We start from the raw sequence: 20,133 nt of genomic DNA, 5'->3' as shown, positions 1-20,133 counted from the left end.
AGTCTAGAGAGAAGATATCCAGCTCTACCCACCAGAATACAGACACAAGTTCCACAAACCAGGAAACCTTGACAAGCCACTGGCCCAACCCCACCCACAGGGAATAGAATCCACAATTAAGAGGAACAACAACCTGCTGGCCTGAAGAAATGGCACCCTAAACACAGCAATCTAAACAAAATGAAAAGGCAGAGAAATATTCAGCAGGTGAAGGAACATGATTAAAAAAAAAAAAAAACCACCAAACCAAACAAAAGAAGAGATAGGGAGTCTACCTGAAAAACATTTCGGAATAATAATAGTAAAGATGATCCAAAATTTTGAAAACAAAATGGAGTTACAGATAAATAGAGTAGAGACAAGGATTGAGAAGATGCAGGAAATGTTTAACAAGGACCTAGAAGAAATAAAGAAGAGTCAATCAATAATCAACAATGTAATAACTGAGATTAAAAGCACTCTGGAGGAAACCAACAGTAGAATGACTGAGGCAGAAGAGAGGATAAGTGAGGTGGAAGATAGAATGGTGGAAATAAATGAAGCAGAGAGGAAAAAAGAAAAAAGAATTAAATGAGGACAACTTCAGAGACTCTGGGCTTCCCTGGTGGCTCAGAGGTTAAAGCATCTGCCTGCAATGCGGGAGACCTGAGTTCAATCCCTGGGTCGGGAAGATCCCCTGGAGAAGGAAATGGCAACCCACTCCAGTATTCTCGCCTGGAGAATCCCATGGATGGAGGAGCCTGGCAAGCTACAGTCCACGGGGTCGCAAAGAGTCAGACACGACTGAGCGACTTCACTTTCACTTTCACTTTCAGAGACTCTGGGACAGGGTTAATCACCCCAACATTCGAATCATAGGTGTCCCATAAGAAGACAAAAAGAAAGGGAATTAGAAAATACTTGAGGAGATAATAGTTGCAAACTTCCCTAAAATGGGGAAGGAAATAGTCACTCAACTCCAAGAAACCCAGAGAGTCCCAAAAAGGTTAACCCAAGGCAAAACACCCCAAGACACATATTAATCAAACTAAAAAAAAATATTAAAAACATAGAGCAAATACTAAAAGCAGAAAAGGAAAAGCAACAAATAACACTCAAGGGGATCCCCGTAAGGATAACAGCTATCTTTCAAAAGAAACCCTTCAGGCCAGAAGAATCAAATAAATAAAATTAGAAATGAAGATGGAGATATCACAACAGACAACATGGAAATACAAAAGATCATAAGCGACTACAATGAGCAATTATATGCCAATAAAATGGACAACTTGGAAGAAATGGACGAATTCTTAGAAAAATATCACCTTCCAAAATTGAAACAGGAAGAAATAGAATATCTTAACAGACACATCACAAGCATGGAAATTGAAAATGTAATCAAAAATCTTCCAACAAACAAAAGCCAAGGACCAGATGGCTTCACAGCTGAATTCTACCAAACATTTAGAGAAGAGCTAACACCTATCCTACTCAAACTATTCCAAAAAATTGCAGAAGGTAAACTCCCAAGCTCTTTCTATGAGGCCACCATCACCCTAATACCAAAACCAGACAAAGATGCCACAAAAAAGAAAACTACAGGCCAATATCACTGATGAATATAGATGCAAAACTCTTCAACAAATTTATAGCAAACAGAGTCCAACAACATATGAGAAAGATCATACATTTGAGCAAGTGGGCTTTATCCCAGGGATGCAAGGATTCTTCAAAAGTCACAAATCAATCAATGTGATACACCACATTAACAAGTTGAAAGACAAAACCATAAGATTACCTTAATAGATGCAGAGAAATCCTTTGACAAAATTCAACACCCATTTATGATTTAAAAAAAAAAAAAAAAACCTCTTCAGAAAGCAGGCACAGAAGGAACATAACACAATAAAAGCCATATTCAAACAAACCCACAGCAAATATTATCCTCAATGGTGAAAAACTGAAAACATTTCCTCTAAAATCAGGAACAAGGCAAGGGTGCCCACTCTCACCACTAATATTCAACATAGTTTTGGAAATTTTAGCCCACAGCAATCAAAGAAAAGAAATAAAAGGATTCCATACTGGAAAAGAAGAAGTACAACTCATACTGTTTGCAGATGACATGATCCTCTACATAGAAAACCCTAAAGACTCCACCAGAAAATTACTAGAGCTAATCAATGAATGATAGGATACTGAAAGGGGAACTTCCTGGGTCAGTAGATGCCCAATATGCTACTGGAGATCAGTGGAGAAATAAATCCAGAAAGAATGTAGGGGTGGAGCCAAAGCAAAAGCAACACCCAGTTGTGGATGTGACTGGTGATAGAACCAAGGTCCAATGCTGTAAAGAGCAATATTGCATAGGAACCTGGAATTTCAGGTCCATGAATCAAGGAAAATTGGAAGTGGCCAAACAGGAGATGGCAAGAGTGAACGTCGACATTCTAGGAATCAGTGAATGTGTGAATTTAACTCAAATGACTGTTATATCTACTACTGTGGGCAGGAATCCCTTAGAAGAAATGGAGAAGACATCATAGTCAACAAAAGAGTCCGAAATGCAGTACTTGGATGCAATCTCAAAAACGACAGAATGATCTCCGTTTGTTTCCAAGGCAAACCATTCCATATCACGGTAATCCAAGCCTATGGCCCAACCAGTAACGCTGAAAAAGCTGAAGTTGAACGGTTCTATGAAGACCTACAAGACTTTATAGAACTAATACCAAAAAAAAAAAAAAAAACATGTCTTTTTCATTATAGGGGACTGGAATGCAAAAGTAGGAAGTCAAGAAACACCTGGAGTAACAGGCAAATTTGGCCTTGGAATGCGGAATGAAGCAGGGCAAAGGCTAATAGAGTTTTGCCAAGAAAATGCACTGGTCATAGCAAACACCCTCTTCCAACAACACAAGAGAAGACTCTACATGTGGACATCACCAGATGGTCAACACTGAAATCAGATTGATTATATTCTTTGCAGCCAAAGATGGAGAAACTCTGTACAGTCAGCAATAACAAGACCAGGAGCTGACTGTGGCTCAGATCATGAACTCTTTATTGCCAAATTTAGACATAAATTGAAGAAAGTGGAGAAAACCACTAGACCATTCAGGTATGACCTAAATCAAATCCCTTATGATTATACAGTGAAAGTGAGAAATAGATTTAAGGGATTAGATCTGATAGACAGAGTGCCTGATGGACTAAGGACAGAGGTTCGTTACATTGTACAGCAGACAGGGATCAAGAACATCCCCATGGAAAAGAAATGCAATAAAGCAAAATGGCTGTCTGTGGAGGCCTTAGCTCTACAGGACAGCTGTAAAAAGAAGAGAAGCTAAAAGCAAAGGAGGAAAGGAAAGATATCAGCATCTGAATGCAGAGTTCCAAAGTATAGCAGGAGAGATAAGAAAGCCTTCCTCAGTGATCAATGAAAAAAAGTAGAGGAAAACAATAGAATGGAAAGAATGGAGATCTCTTCAAGAAAGTTAGAGATACCAAGGGAACATTTCATGCAAAGATGGGTTTGATAAAGGACAGAAATGGTCTGGAAATAACAGAAGCAGAAGATATTAAGAAGAGGTGGCAAGAATACACAGAAGAACTAAACAAAAAAGATCTTCATGACCCAGATAATCACGATGGTGTGATCACTCATCTAGAGCCAGACATCCTGGGATGCGAAGTCAAGTGGGCCTTAGGAAGCATCACTACAAACAACCTAGTGGAGGTTATGGCATTCCAGTTGAGCTATTTCAAATCCTGGAAGATGATGCTGTGAAAGTGCTACACTCAATATGCCAACAAATTTGGAAAACTCAGCAGTGGCCACAGGACTGGGAAAGGTCAGTTTTCATTCCAATCCCAAAGAAAGGCAATGTCAAAGAATGCTGAAACTACCACACAATTGCACTCATCTCACATGCTAGTAAAGTAATGCTCAAAATTCTCCAAGCCAGGCTTCAGCAATACGTGAACCGTGAACTTCCTGATGTTCAAGCTGGTTTTAGAAAAGACAGAGGAACCAGAGATCAAATTGCCAACATCCACTGGATCATTGAAAAAGCAAGAGAGTTCCAGAAAAACATCTATTTCTGCTTTATTGACTATGCCAAAGCCTTTGACTGTGTGGATCACAATCAACTGTGGAAAATTCTGAAAAAGATGGGAATACCAGACCATCTGACCTGCCTCTTGAGAAACCTATATGCAGGTCAGGAAGCAACAGTTAGAACTGGACATGGAACAACAGACTGGTTCCAAATAGGAAAAGGAGTACGTCAAGGCTGTATGAGAAACGCTGGGCTGGAAGAAGCACAAGCTGCAATCAAGACTGCCGGGAGAAATATCAATAACCTCAGATATGGCATCATCAACTCGATGGACATGAATTTGAGTGAACTCCAGGAGTTGGTGATGGACAGGGTGGCCTGGTGTGCTGTGATTCATGGGTTTGCAAAGAGGTGAACACGACTGAGTTACTGAACTGAACTGAACTGAATCAATGAATAGAGTAAAGCTGCAGGATATAAAATTAATACACTGAAATTCCTTGCATTTCTATACCCAAACAATGAGAAAATAGAAAGAGAAATTAAGGAAACAATCACATTCACCATTACAATGAAAAGAATAAAATGCTTATGAATAAATTTACCTAAAGAAACAAAAGATCTATATACAGGAAACTCTAAAACACTGATGAAAGAAATTAAAGATGACCAAATAGATGGAGAAATATACCATGATCGTTGATTGGAAGAATCAATTTAGTGAAAATGAGTATACTACCCAAAGCAATCTATAGATTCAGCACAACCCCTATCAAGCTAACAACAGTATTTTTCAGAACTAGAACAAATAATTTCACAATTTGTATGGAAACACACAAAAAAAACTCGAATAGCCAAAGCAATCTTGAGAAAGAAGAATGGAACTGGAGGAATCAACCTGCCTGAGTTCAGACTATACTACAAAGCTACAGTCACCAAGACAGTATGGTACTGGCACTAAGACAGAAATGGAAATCAATGGAACAAAATAGAAAGCCAAGAGAGAAACCCATGCATCTCTGGACACCTTATCTTTGACAAAGGAGGCAAAAATACACAATGGAGAAGAGACAATCCCTTTAACAAGTGTTTCTGGGAAAACTGGTCAACCACTTGTAAAAGAATGAAACTAGAACAGTTTCTAACACCATACACAAAAATAAACTGAAAATGGATTAAATGTCTAAATGTCAGAGCAGAAACTATAAAACTCCTAGAGGAAAACATAGGCAGAACACTCTGACATAAATCACAGCAGGATCCTCTGTGACCCACCTCCCAGAGTAATGGAAATGAAAACAAAAATAAACAAATTGGACCTTATTAAACTTAAAAGCTTTTGCAAAACGAAGGGAACTATAAGCAAGGTGAAAAGGCAGCCTTCAGAATGGGAAAAAATAATAGCAACTGAAACAACTGACAAAGAATTAATCTCAAAAATGTACAAGCAGCTCATGTAGCTCAATGCCAGAAAAATGAACAACCCAATCAAAAAATGGGCCAAAGAACTAAACAGACATTTCTCCAAAGAAGACATACAGATGGCTAACAAACACATGAAAAGATGCTCAACATCACTCATTATCAGAGAAATGCAAATCAAAACCACAATGAAGGGTCCCATATTGAACTTGAGTTGGAAATGGTGAGTCTGGTCTTAAAATGGAGGGTCATGATCCCAAGGAACTGGAGCAGTTGAGAAAGCTGTTTATTGGTGGTCTGAGCTTTGAAACTACAGATAATAGCTTAAGAGAATATTCTGAGAAATGGGCACACGTACAGATTGTGTGGTGAGGACAGATCCCCAAACAAAACGTTCCAGGGGCTTTGGTTTTGTGACTTACTCTTGTGTTGAAGAATTAGATGCAGCAATGTGTGCTCGACCACACAAGGTTGATGGGCGTGTAGTGGAACCAAAAAGAGCTATTTCTAGAGAGGATTCTGTAAAGCCTGGTGCCCATCTAACAGTGAAGAAAATTTTTGTTGGTAGTATTAAAGAAGATACAGAAGAATATAATTTGAGAGACTACTTCGAAAAGTATGGCAAGATTGAAACCATAGAAGTTATGGGAGACAGGCAGAGTGGGAAAAAGAGAGGATTTGCTTTTGTAACTTTTGATGATCCTGATACAGTTGATATAACTGTTGTTCAGAAATACCACACTATTGATGGGCATAACTGTGAAGTGAAAAAGGCCCTTTCTAAATAAGAGATGCAATCTGCTGGATCACAAAGAGGTCGTGGTGGTGGATCTGGCAACTTGATGGGTCGTGGAGGAAACTTTGGAGGTGTTGGAGGTAACTTTGGCCATGGTGGAAAATTTGGTGGAAGAGGAGGCTATGGTGGTGGAGGTGGTGGCAGCAGAGGGAGTTATGGAGGAGGTGATGCAGATATAATGGATTTGGAAGTGATGGTGGCAACTATGGTGGTGGTCCTGGTTATAGTAGTAGAGGAAGTTACGGTGGTGGTGGACCAGGAGGAAATGGAAACCAAGGTGGTGGATATTGTGGCAGTGGTGGAGGATATGATGGTTACAATGAAGGAGGAAATTTTGGAGGTTACTATGGTGGTGGTGGAAACTATAATGATTCTGGAAATTATAGTGGACAACAGCAGTCAAATTATGGACCCATGAAAGGAGGTAGTTTTGGTGGAAGAAGCTCGGGCAGTCCCTCTGGTGGTGGTTATGGATCTGGTGGTGGAAGTGGTGGATATGGTAGCAGAAGGTTCTAAAAACTCAGAAAAAAGGGATACATTTCTTAGCAGGAGAGAGAGCGAGGAGTTGTAAGGAAAGTTGAAGGTTACTTTGAGACAGTCGTCCCAAATGCATTAGAGGAACTGTAAAAATCTGCCACAGAAGGAACGATGATCCATAGTCAGAAAAGTTACTGCAGCTTAAACAGGAAACCCTTCTTGTTCAGGACTGTCATAGCCATAGTTTGCAAAAAGTGCAGCTATTGATTAATGCAATGTAGTGTCAATTAGATGTACATTCCTGAGGTCTTTTATCTGTTGTAGCTTTGTCTTTTTCTTTTTCTTTTCATTACATCAGGTATATTGCCCTGTAAATTGTGGTAATGGTACCAGGAATAAAAAATTAAGGAATTTTTAACTTTTCAAAAAAAAAAAAAAAACACACAATGAAGTACCATCTCAGGCCAGTCAGAATGGCTGCTATCAAAAAGTCTACAAACAATAAATGCTGGAGAAGGTGTGGAGAAAAGGGAAATTTCTTACACTGTTGGTGGGAATGCAAACTAGTACAGCCACCATGGAGAACAGTGTGGAGATTCCTTAAAAAACTGGAAATAGAACTTCCATATGACCTAGCAATCCCACTGCTGGGCATACACACTGAGGAAACCAGAATTGAAAGAGACATGTACCCCCCATTCATTGAAGCACTGTTTACAATAGTTGGGACATGGAAGCAACCCAGATGTCTATCAGCAGACAAATGGATAAGGAAGTTGTGGTACATATACACAATGGAATATTACTCAGCTGTAACAAAGAACACATTTGAGTCAGTTCTAATGAGGTGGATGAAACTGGAATCTATTATACAGAGTGAAATAAGTCAGAAATAAAAATATCAATACAGTATAGTAATGCATATATCCATGCACCTATGGACACCTTATCTTTGACAAAGGAGGCAAGAATATACAATGAAGAAAAGACAATCTCTTTAACAAGTGGTGCTAGGAAAACTGGTCAACCACTTGTAAAAGAATGAAACTAGAACACTTTCTAACACCATACACAAAAATAAGAACTCAAAATGGATTAAAGATCTAAATGTAAGACCAGAAACTATAAAACTCCTAGAGGAAAACTTAGGCAAAACACTCTGTGACATAAATCACAGCAGGATCCTCTATGATCCACCTCCCAGAGTAATGGAAATAAAAGTAAAAATAAACAAATGGGATCTAATTAATATTAAAAGTTTTGAACAACGAAGGAAACTATAAGCAAGGTTAAAAGACAGCCTTCAGGATGGGAGAAAATAATAGCAAATGAAGCAACTGACAAAGAATTAATCTCAAAAATATACAAGCAACTCCTGCAGCTCAATTCCAGAAAAATAAATGACCCAGTCAAAAAGTAGGCCAAAGAACTAAATAGACATTTCTCCAAAGAAGACATACAGATGGCTAACAAACACATGGAAAGATGCTCAACATCACTCATTATTAGAGAACCAGTCAGAATGGCTGTGATCCAAAAGTCTACAAGCAATAAATGCTGGAGAGGGTGTGGAGGAAAGGGAACCCTCCTACACTGCTGGTGGGAATGCAAACTAATACAGCCACTATGGAGAACAGTGTGGAGATTCCTTAAAACACTGGAAATAGAACTGCCTTATGACCCAGCAATCACACTACTGGGCATACACTCCAAGGAAACCAGAATTGAAAGAGACACGTGTACCCCAATGTACATAGCAGCACTGTTTATAATAGCCAGGACATGGAAGCAACCTAGATGTCCATCAGCAGATGAATGGATAAGAAAGCTGTAGTACATATACACAATGGAGTATTATTCAGCCATTAAAAAGAATACATTTGAATCAGTTTTAATGAGGTGAATAAAAGTGGAGCCTATTATACATAGTGAAGTAAGCCAGAAAGAAAAACACCAATACAGTATACTAATGCATATATATGGAATTTAGAAAGATGGTCGGAGAAGGCAATGGCAACCCACTCTAGTACTCTTGCCTGGCAAATCCCATGGATGGAGGAGCCTGGTAGGCTGCAGTCGGACACAACTGAGCGACTTCACTTTCACTTTTCACTTTCATGCACTGGAGAAGGAAATGGCAACATACTCCAGTACTCTTGCTTGGCAAATCCCATGGACAGAGAAGCCTGGTGGGCTGCCGTCTCTGGGGTCACACAGAGTCAGACACGACTGAAGCAACTTAGCAGCATCAGCAGCAGAAAGATGGTAACGATAACCCTATATGCAAGACAGCAAGAGACACAGATGTATAGAGCAGTCTTTTGGACTCTGTGGGAGAGGGACAGGGTGGGACGATTTGGGAGAATGGCATTGAAACACGTATATTATCATATGTGTAATGAATCGCCAGTCCAGGTTTGATGCATGAGACAGGGTGCTCAGGGCTGGTGCACAGAGATGACCCAGAGGGATGGGATGGGGAGGGAGGTGGGAGGGGAGTTCAGGATAGGGAACACATGTACACCTGTGGTGGACTCATGTCGATGTATGGCAAAACCCACCACAATATTGTAAAGAAATTACCCTCCAGTTAAAATAATTAATTAATTTTTTAAAAAAGAAAAATTTACTCCTGCCCAGAGAAGAATCCATCAAAATGGAATTTCACTTGCATTTTCAGAGGAAGCAGGATATCACTGATTTAATTACAGGCACCCTCGTGTCTGCAAGCTCATCCTCTGGCTGCTAAGCTGTAGATAGGCACACTGACAGAAGTCACAAGGACTTTTCCAGCCCACACCTCTAAGAAAACATCAATGGATCAAATACCACCTCCACAAAGGAGGGATTTAAAAAACTACCCGGAACCATTGGTATCTGCCTGCTGTCTCAGGTGCCTTCCACAGATACACAGGACTCCTGGAGATTGATCTTAGATGCCACCACAGACCTAGGAATGAAGGTTGATTATGTTTTTCAATCTCAGTTCAGCTCAGCCATGAGACTGTATATCTTTGGAGGGATTCAGGTTCCCTTGCCAACACTTCTCTTGCTGCTTGTATACCTAGTTATGTCAAATTGGTAGGGGATGGGGCACTATTCTGAGAGGTGCTAATGAATCAAGGCGGTTAATTCCCCTCTGAGTGACATAAGGATACAGTATTCAGAAGTTTCCCTATTCCCACACACCCTCACAGAGCAGTTGTTACATGAACCAAAATAAAAATCATCTGGGTAATCAAATGAAGAATTTGAATAATGAAAATTTTATTCAGGTATTAGAATACCCATTGTTACTCTAACCAAGATTTTGTTTTCTCATATCAGGGCCAGAGAGACCTGCAGACTTACATGAAGCTGAGTGTGTGTACATAGGTGGATAGATGGGGTTCATGAACCCTTATCTGGTCAAATTGTTTTCATAGTGTATTTATCTTTCCCTGTAATAAGTACATCCTAAAAGAATTCTATTTCCCATACAAAGAATGACAGATCTACAGTCAGAAATGCTCTCAACTGAGATAAAATTGTACACACTGCTCCGTTTGCTACAGATTTAATCAGCAGGAAAAGAGGTAATGTAAATACTACTCTGCTGAAGCTCCTTATAGAAGACAGCTGGAAAATGTGGACTTGAAAGCCTCATGTCAGCTGTCGGAAACATACCAAATCCAAGGTTACTTCTTGGATTTGTAAAGCAAGAAAGTTTTGCTTTACTGGAAAATTAGCTCTGCTTAACCCAGTAATATCAACTTCTATTTGATAGTTTACAGACATTATAGTGCTTCATTTTGTTTTGTTGGGCACAGACGAAAGAGGTCCAGCATTATCCATCATGAAATATTGACAACTCTGTCTCCAGCATACATGCTGAATCTGACCATGTCTCACGATCTGCACTGCATCCATCTCGTCCTAAGCCACTCTCGTTGCCAGCCTGGATTACTGGCATAGCCTCTTTACCAATGTTCCCCATGCTGGCATTGACCTCCCACCTCATTCTACCCCCAACACTACAACCAGAGGGATCCTGTCAGAATAAAAGCAACATCAAGTTATTTTTTTACTCAAACATCCCATCCAAAATTTATCGCTGTCTTACTTGAAGTAAAAGCCAAATTCTAGCAGAAAGCAGCAAGGCTGGAGTTTTAGCCCATTCTGTCTCCAGAGCTCACCCCCTTAGCCACAGCTTCCACAAAGCCTTGAACTTTGAAGCTGGCCTCCAATTAGTTTCTATCTTGTCTGCTTTTCCCACAATAGACTTATATCATCCTGTTGCTGGGCTTCCCAGGTGGCGCTAGTGGTAAAGAACCCACCTGACAATGCAGGAGACATAAGAGACACGTGTTAGATCCCTGGGTCAGGAAGATCCCCTGGAGGAGGGCATGGCAGCCCACTCCGGTATTCTTGCCTGGAGAATTCCATGGATAGGGTTGCAAAGACTCAAACACAACTGAAGCAACTTAACATCATACATCCTGTCATTCTCTGGTACTCCAGACCCATTCTTGTGCCCTTCCACTTAGGCTTCCCTTTTCCTGCCTGTGCTACATATGGGGAGCTTTTCCTTGCAAACCTCCCACCCTCTATCTTCAAGCATCATGTACTCACCAGGCATTTATTCATCCATTCAAGACATATATATGAACCAACTACTACAATGCCAGGCACAGGGAATATAGAGGTGAATTCTGACCTCAGTCTAAGAGCTCACAGTTTAGTGAAAACAGAAATGAGTATCTGCCTACTAACATAAAGGTATCAGTATAGAGGACTCTCAGAGACCAGAGCCATGATCTCTCTGAGGTGACAGCTAGCTAATGTGCTACACATCTGCCCTCTCAGATTAAAAATGTGCATTTTTAACAGAAATCTTCTAGAGAAAATGATTAAACTTTGATCCAGAAGAGTGATGCTAATGGCAGCAACTTCAACTTCTGTAACAAGCTGATAGGTTTGATAATATTAAGACAGGGATTCTTTAAGAAGACTCTCAATTAATGTCAGATAATTCATTGCTCATACACAAAGGGCATCTCGTTAAAGACTGGTCATTATACCAATCAAAAAATGGGCCAAAGAACTAAATAGACATTTCTCCAAAGAAGACATACAGATGGCTAACAAACACAAGGAAAGATGCTCAACATCACTCATTATCAGAGAAATGCAAATCAAAACCGCAATGAGGTACCATTTCACACCAGTCAGAATGGCTGCAATCCAAAAGTCTACAAGCAATAAATGTTGAAGAGGGTGTGGAGAAAAGGGAACCCTCTTACACTGTTGGTAGGAATGCAAACTAGTACAGCCACTATGGAGAACAGTGTGGAGATTCCTTAAAACACTGCCTTCAGTTCAGTTCAGTTCAGTTCAGTCGCTCAGTTGTGTCCGAATCTTTGCAACCCCATGAATTGCAGCACGCCAGGCCCCCCTGTCCATCACCAACTTCCGGAGTTCACTCAGACTCACGTCCATCAAGTCGGTGATGCCATCCAGCCATCTCATCCTCAGTCATCCCCTTCTCCTCCTGCCCCCAATCCCTCCCAGCATCAAAGTCTTTTCCAATGAGTCAACTCTTCGCATGAGGTGGCCAAAGTACTGGAGTTTCAGCTTTAGCATCATTCCTTCCAAAGAAATCCCAGGGCTGATCTCCTTATGACCCAGCAATCCCACCGCTGGGCATACACACTGAGGAAACCAGAATTGAAAGAGACACGTGTACCCCAATGTTCATCGCAGCACTGTTTATAATAGCCAGGACATGGAAGCAACCTAGATGTCCATCAGCAGATGAATGGATAAGAAAGCAGTGGTACATATACACAATGGAGCATTACTCAGCCATTAAGAAGAATACATTTGAATCAGTTCTAATGAGGTGGACGAAACTGGAGCCTATTATACATAGTGAAGTAAGCCAGAAAGAAAAACACCAATACAGTATACTAACACGTATATATGGAATTTAGAAAGATGGTAACAATAACCCCGTATGCGAGACAGCAAAAGAGACACAGATGTATAGAATGGTCTTTTGGACTCTGGGAGAGGGAGAGGGTGGGATGATTTGGGAGAATGGCATTGAAACATGTATAATATCATATATGAAACGAATCACCAGTCCAGGTTCAATGCATGATACTGGATGCTTGGGGCTGGTGCACTGGGATGACCCAGAGGGATGGTACGGGGAGGGAGGAGGGAGGGGGGTTCAGGATGGGGAACACATGTATACCTGTGGCAGATTCATGTTGATGTATGGCAAAACCAATACAATATTATAAAGTAATTAGCCTCCAATTAAAATAAATAAATTTATATTAATAAAAGACTGGTCATTATAAAGTCAACATTTTTCAGGGGCTAGTAAACAGAGCCAGTCCCTGGCTTCAAGACTGAACGTTTTGTCCCCATGGACACCTGTTTCAGGGTTGATTCTAATCCATGTAACAACCAAAATATAACATTTTATATCACTGTGGCAATTATAAGACAGAAATTCTAAGAGAAAAAAATGCAATCAGTTTGACCAAAATCAGAAGATTCTGACAGTAAATGATAATAACAATGTAAAGCTGATGTAAAGTTATGAAACTATACTGAAATGGTACAGTATTAATACGGTAGTTACCAAAATGTAGTACTGAATACATATGATTTTCTTTTTATTTTCTGGATATTTGAATAAATACATTTTTAAAGTACTTACCCTGCTGCTAGTTAACCACCCAAGAGAAGTAAAAACTTATGTTCACCCAAAAACCTATACATAAATGCTTAAAGCTATTATTACAATGCTTTATTCATAAGAGTCAAAGGGCAGAAACAATCTAAATACCTTTCAATGTGTTAATTGTTAAAATTGCATTTTATATGACACTCTGAAAAAAAGAAAACCATATGGACAAAAACAAGTCAATAGTTGCCAAGGGTTAGGGATGTGACAAAGGTCTGTCCAATACCATCTACAATAGGGTCTCAAAGAGTCAAACACAACTGAAGCGACTTAGCATATACACACACACATGTATTTCCTATCTATACCCACCTTAAGGACCCAGAAGCAGTGATATCTCAACAGCAAGTACATGTAAGGCACGGATCATGGATTTGAAATGCCATTCCCCATTAAACAAAAGGTTGGCTGATTCCAGGGCTGGAGTAGGGAAAAGAGAAGATGAACCTGGTGCATCTTGTGATGATGCAAATAAGGAAACATTTTTGAAAAAGATAAAGGGCATGCTCAGCACAGGAGCCAATTTAAAAGAGATTACAATAATTTGCTGCTCAAAGCTGGAATAATTTGAGCAGCAAACTAAAAAATATAGGGATATAACCGAAAGAATAAAATAAATATTAGTTTGTGCTGGTAAAATAAATAAAAATAAGAATCATTCTTATTAACATAAAATTTAACATAAGATTCTTGTTAACATAAGAATTCCAGTTTTCCAATTATTAAATATACAAGGAATGTGGGAAATAGAAAATCACCATTAGTACTTCATTGCAATAATTGCTGCAGACAAGATCAACTGATGAATGTTAATATTAGTGGGCAAATCATAAGCGTAAACAGAATATTTTCATACTTTCTAATATCTCCCTGCAAATATTCTTAAATACAAAGGGGAAAATAGTAAGTTATAGTGGAGAACCCTGACAGACACCACCTTAACCAAGTGAAGATTATCACCCGTAATGTATAGCAACATCCTGTCCCCTTGATAGACTGCACAAAGGGCACACAACTGTGTTAACCTCTCCAATAATGTGTAACCTCAGTCTAATCATGAGAAAACATTGGAAAAGCCCCGGCAGAGTGATCTTCTACAAAATAACTAGCCAGTATTCTTCAAAAGTCTCAAAGTCATGAAAAATAAGGAAAGACTGAAGAACGGTCACAGACTGGAGATTAAGAAGACACGACAACTAACTTCAGTGTGAGGTCCTGAACTGGATTCTGGACAAGAAAAGGGACATTAGTAGAAAAACTGGTAAAATCTTTACTGATACTTTACCATGGTTATTTTCTTAGTTTTTGTAATGGTTTGTTGTTATTGTTTAGTTGCTAAGTCATGCCTGACTCTGTGACCCCATGATCTGTAGCCTGCTAGGCTCCTTCTGTCCATGGGATTTCCCAGGCAAGAATACTGGGCTGGGTCACAATTTCCTTCTTCAGGGGGTCTTCCTGTCCCAAGGATCAAACCTGTGTCTCCTGCATCGGAAGGAGGATTTTTACCACTGAGCTACCAGGGAAACCCTTTTATAATGATACCATGGTTACGTAATATGCAAACCTAACACCTAGGAAAGCTAGGTGATATGTACATGGAAATACTCTGTACTATTTTTACAATTCATGTAAAATTACCGAAAAATTATAAATTTCAAAAATGAATTACCTTTTCTAAGAAAACAAAAGTAGTAAGTCTAGTAACAGAAAGTACAAGATGTATGCTCCTATTGGCCAAGAGAATAGTTACCCCTCAAAACAATCGCTGCAAAAGGAACATCATAACTTAGAGTGAAAAATAAGAAAAGGGCATACATGTCAACTCTTTCTCTGGACAACATCTCTCCAAGTTATTTATGTCAAATTTTGTCACTGTTTTTAAGTCATTTTCTTACCACATAAGTGGATATACAAGGGAGATCACTATCATTTCCTAGGTGATTATTGGGATGCCGAAAGCAATGTATCTTGAGATTCATATATGAAGAAAAGTAGAATTTCCTATGTTTCTTCCCCTCACACATTGGTGTGGTTGTCAGTCACCATGGGAACTAACCCAAAGACTTAGAACAAGCAATCAAGAGACCAGAACTACTTTGTCTTACTCAAAGTAGAAAACATTTAAGTTCTCTCCATATGTCTTTAAACTGTTCTACCCAGATCTCTGGAGGCAAAGGAGTAGAAATTAAGATGATAAGGTAAGTACAGTAGGCTATGTGGCAGCCTAGAGCATTCCTAGAGTTCAGTTCAGTTCAGTCACTCAGTCGTGTCCGACTCTTTGCAACCCCATGAATCGCAGCACGCCAGGCCTCCCTGTCCATCACCATCTCCTGGAGTTCACTCAGACTCACGTCCATCGAGTCCGTGATGCCATCCAGCCATCTCATCCTCGGTCATCCCCTTCTCCTCCTGCCCCCAATCCCTCCCAGCATCAGAGTCTTTTCCAATGAGTCAACTCTTCACATGAGGTGGCCAAAGTACTGGAGTTTCAGCTCTAGCATCATTCCTTCCAAAGAAATCCCAGGGCTGATCTCTTTCAGAATGGACTGGTTGGATCTCCTTGCAGTCCAAGGGACTCTCAAGAGTCTTCTCCAACACCACAGTTCAAAAGCATCAATTCTTTGGTGCTCAGCTTTCTTCACAGTCGAACTCTCACATCCATAAAGTAGGCATATTTAAATCCAGATGAAGAACTTCATGAACATGGCACCAAACGGTAGCCAGTACCTTGGGTCTCCATAAGAACTATCAGAACCATGCTAAATAATAGTAGCTAACATTTACTAAATGCTTGGTACATTGCCGCATTTTTCACTGTTAATCCTCACGCTGCTGTATACAAGAGGTGCATGTACTATTTATTATCATTAACAGATGAGGAAATTACTCTTATTTGAGGTTAAATAAGGGCTTCTCTGATGGCTCAGCAGGAAAGAATCTGCCTGTGATGCAGGAGACGCAGGTTCGATCCCTGGGTGGGGAAGATTGCCTGGAGGAGGGCATGGCAACCCACTCCAGTATTCTTGCCTGGGAAATCCCATAGACAGAGGGGCCTGGTGGGCTACAGTCCATAGGGTCGCAAAGAGTCAGACATGACCTAAGTGACAGCACACATTCACAAGGTTAAATAAATAGCCCCAATTCCACAGCCAAGTGATAGAGGCAGGCTTTAGACCTAGATAGTCAAGGTCCAGTACCCATGGTCTCAATTACTATGTGTGGTGCCTCACCATGAAGGCTGCTGTCAGAGAGCTCTCATTCTCAAATACCTAAGGATTAGGAACCATATTGAGGAATGTGGAATTATACCATACTGATCTGCTATTTTGGCCATGAATATTGCTATGACTGTGCCTTCTGTTTAGGCATATAGCATATCTAGTTTGAAATTTTATAAAAAATATCACTTGTCTGGCAGTTGATGAATGTTCCTGGTACAGTCTCATTTTCTAAGCATGAGGCAGAGCGAGGGGCTGTCCATTCAGATCATTCACACACTTGGGTTTAAAAAATGATCCCTGTGTAATTGTGAGAACAGTTGACTAAGAAGTCACATAAGCAAACCCAGGGAGTTCCAGAAAGCCAAACCAACCCCTGGATTTAGCTGTCACGAACAATGTGGGTGTTTCTAAGGCTCTACAAAGAAACTGTTTGGTGATTTGCTTATATTAAAAAGTTATTCTGGAATGATTTTGACTGTCTTAGAAAACTGTACTCAGACACCACCAATCTGTTAAACCAGAGACTTGGAAGAGTCAAGAAGACTAGATTTCAGTCCTTAATCAAGAACACTTAACTTAGATTATTTGTCCTACAAAGAGTCCACTCAAATGCTTGAGATGATCTTATTGCACTCTCCACTATTTTGAGGAGGCATAAGCTTCCATTTTAGAAAGTAGCATGAATACATAAAAGGTTTACTTATCAACTCTGCCGATGAACCAAAGCAGGAAAAGATTAACTAATTCACTGGAGGGCAAAATTCCCATTCAAAATATTCTCAATAGGCTGAAACCAACAAAAATTCAATTACATAAATACTAAGATGGGGGAAGCCTGACTTGACAGCCGCAGTTCATGTGCAAAGAACTTGGGAACTTCAGCTGATCGCAAATGCACTTGGGTCAATAGTGTGCCACGGCCTCTAAAATGACTAATTTTAGAGATTATAAACTTTATTAACAAAAAGTGAGCCTAGTTGTTCTTTCTGAATACTCATTGATCAGTCCACATCTGGAACACTCTTGTCCAGTTCTTGGCACATTTTAAAAGGCAGTGGCAGCTTCAGAATTTCTATATAGAAAGGGCTTATGATACTGAGGTATAGGAGTAAGATGTCTCAATGTCTGTAATTTACTTGAAGATATTTCAGTAAAAGAATAAAATAAATGAAACAAGGATGACATATGTTAACAACTGTTAAATCTAGGTCATGGGGTATACGGGAGCTCATTATGTGAATCTACTTTTATGTGTGATTGAAATTTTGATTGTTGTTGTTCTTGTTTAGTTGCTAAGTTGTGTCTGACTTTTTGTGACCCCATGGACTACAGCCTACCAGGCTCTTCTGTCTATGGGATTTTCCAGGCAAGAATACTGGAGTGGTTTGCCATTTCCTTCTCCAGGGGGTCTTCCCAACCAGGGATCAAACCCACGTCTCTTGCATTGGCAGGTGGATTCTTTACCACTGAGCCACCTGGAAAGTGAAAATCACTGTTATGTCCAACTCTTTGTGACCCCATGGACTATACAGTCTGTGGAATTCTCCAAGCCAGAATACTGGAGTGGGTAGCCTATCCCTTTTCCAGCAGATCTTTCTGAACCAGGAATCGAACTGGGGTCTCCTGCATTGCAGGCAGATTCCTTATCAACTGAGCTATCAGGGAAGCCTGAGCCACCTGGAAAGTCCTGGTAAAAGAAAGGGGTTTTAGTATAGCAATCTGGTAGGAAGGTGCTTAGGGGTGGCTAGGGTATTTGTCTTTAAACTGTATTACATTATCAAGCACACATTTTTTTTTTAGATCATGTATTTATTTGAAGTGGCCTTGACAGGGACTAATGGAAACTTGGAGTGCATAACTTAAAGATCCCAAGGTACTGCCATTGTTGAAAAGTCCTAATAAATCTCTTACTCCAGGCTTGAAAAGGACCAGAGAAAATGTTAAGGGAGGCCAGGGAGTATTAAGTGGTCCTGGTGTAAGCTCCTCTCCCCCAGCTCACCAATACAAAGTGGCCAAGAGACCAGCCCCAGAAAGAGACTCTAATTAATGCCGATCATCCAACCTCCTCCTAAGAATCCAACAGGACTAATCCCAACATATCTTCCATCCCTGTTTATGTCAGTCACCTCCACAAGTCTCAGCCTCCCAACATGAATTGTTATCTGGATTCCTAACCTGTTAAACCTCCATATATTCTCTGATCTGACTCAATACCCTGTTTATTGATGAACTCTCAAACCCTCCTGCCACAGTCTCTGAAACGCAAAGCCAATCATCAGCAAATTCCTCTATATTCTCAATGTTTAATTTGGTTTCTTGTTCGAAAAGAAATGTGGCTTTCCTGAAGTCTCACCTTCCATTCAGCCCTCTCAGATGGTGGATGTTTTCTTTCCCACACCCTTCTTATCACTCACAGGCCCTGGAGATAGAAGAATGTTCTCCTACCACCACTTTGCCACTTCCAGACCATTTCTCCTCCCTCTCCCCTCAAAAACCCCAACCCAATTTAAGTGTCCACCATCAGACCATGCCAAGCCTCCTTATGGCTGCCCTAAATCAACTTCTTAGTCACTCGCCTTCATTAATTCACTGGAAATGTTAGCATCTGGCTCACAGGTTTCTTCTCCCACCACTTTTTCCTGTGATTTTAATATCTACTGGGGGATACAGCCAATCCCTTGACGTCACTTCATACAACTTTATTTCCCATCATCCAAGCCCAGCCAAATACTAAAATGGTCATACTCTAGATGTTGTCCTACCCAATAATAACTGCATCACCTCCATCATTTCAGCTTCAAAGCCTGTCTCTGCCACATAACCTCTACCTGCCAGCCATGGATCCTACTATCCTCAGTCCATCTGTCCTTTCATAACTTGACTTCCTATACTACCCAGCTAAATCTCAGGTTCCATCATTACATCCACTGCCTTGTATATATCTGCAAGTGCAGGTGTCCTTGTACTCCCTGCATCTTAGTCCTAGTTAAGAACAACTCCACCTATGCAGCAGAATAGTTCCACTTTAAATTTAATTTGACCAGAAATCTTAAGTGAGCCTTCAGCAATGTCTGACAATTCTAAATGTTCCTAGTCAGTTCACTTCCTTCTCTCCAAGGCAACTATTTCATCTGTTTCATGCTTCTCTTCCCCCATGAAACCTCCAAACAACTCCCCTTCATAATTCTCAGCTGATTATTTCAGGGAGAAAATATAAACAATCAGAAGAGAACTGCCTCATCTTCACCAAGGCTATCAACTCATCTGCATCACTATCCATATACCCTGACTTCTTCCCTATTACTAAGGAGGAATTTTACACATTTCCATAAGGCTGGTCCTTTCAATTTTTCACAGAACCTCTTTCACAGTCAGCTATTCAAACATTCTGCTCCAGCAGTTAACCCCTCTCTCTCTGATGTCACCAATTTCTCTTTC

At 40.2% G+C, this 20,133-nt stretch overlaps 1 pseudogene; it reads left to right on the top strand.

The window, feature by feature from the left end:
• The first annotated feature begins 5,702 nt into the window (after positions 1 to 5,702).
• Positions 5,703 to 7,168, top strand: LOC101123532 (heterogeneous nuclear ribonucleoprotein A3-like; annotated as a pseudogene).
• The last annotated feature ends 12,965 nt before the right edge of the window (positions 7,169 to 20,133 follow it).

Source organism: Ovis aries, chromosome X (genome assembly GCF_016772045.2).
Source record: "Ovis aries strain OAR_USU_Benz2616 breed Rambouillet chromosome X, ARS-UI_Ramb_v3.0, whole genome shotgun sequence".
Lineage (NCBI taxonomy): Eukaryota > Metazoa > Chordata > Mammalia > Artiodactyla > Bovidae > Ovis > Ovis aries.
This window is presented reverse-complemented; position numbering and strand designations above follow the sequence as displayed.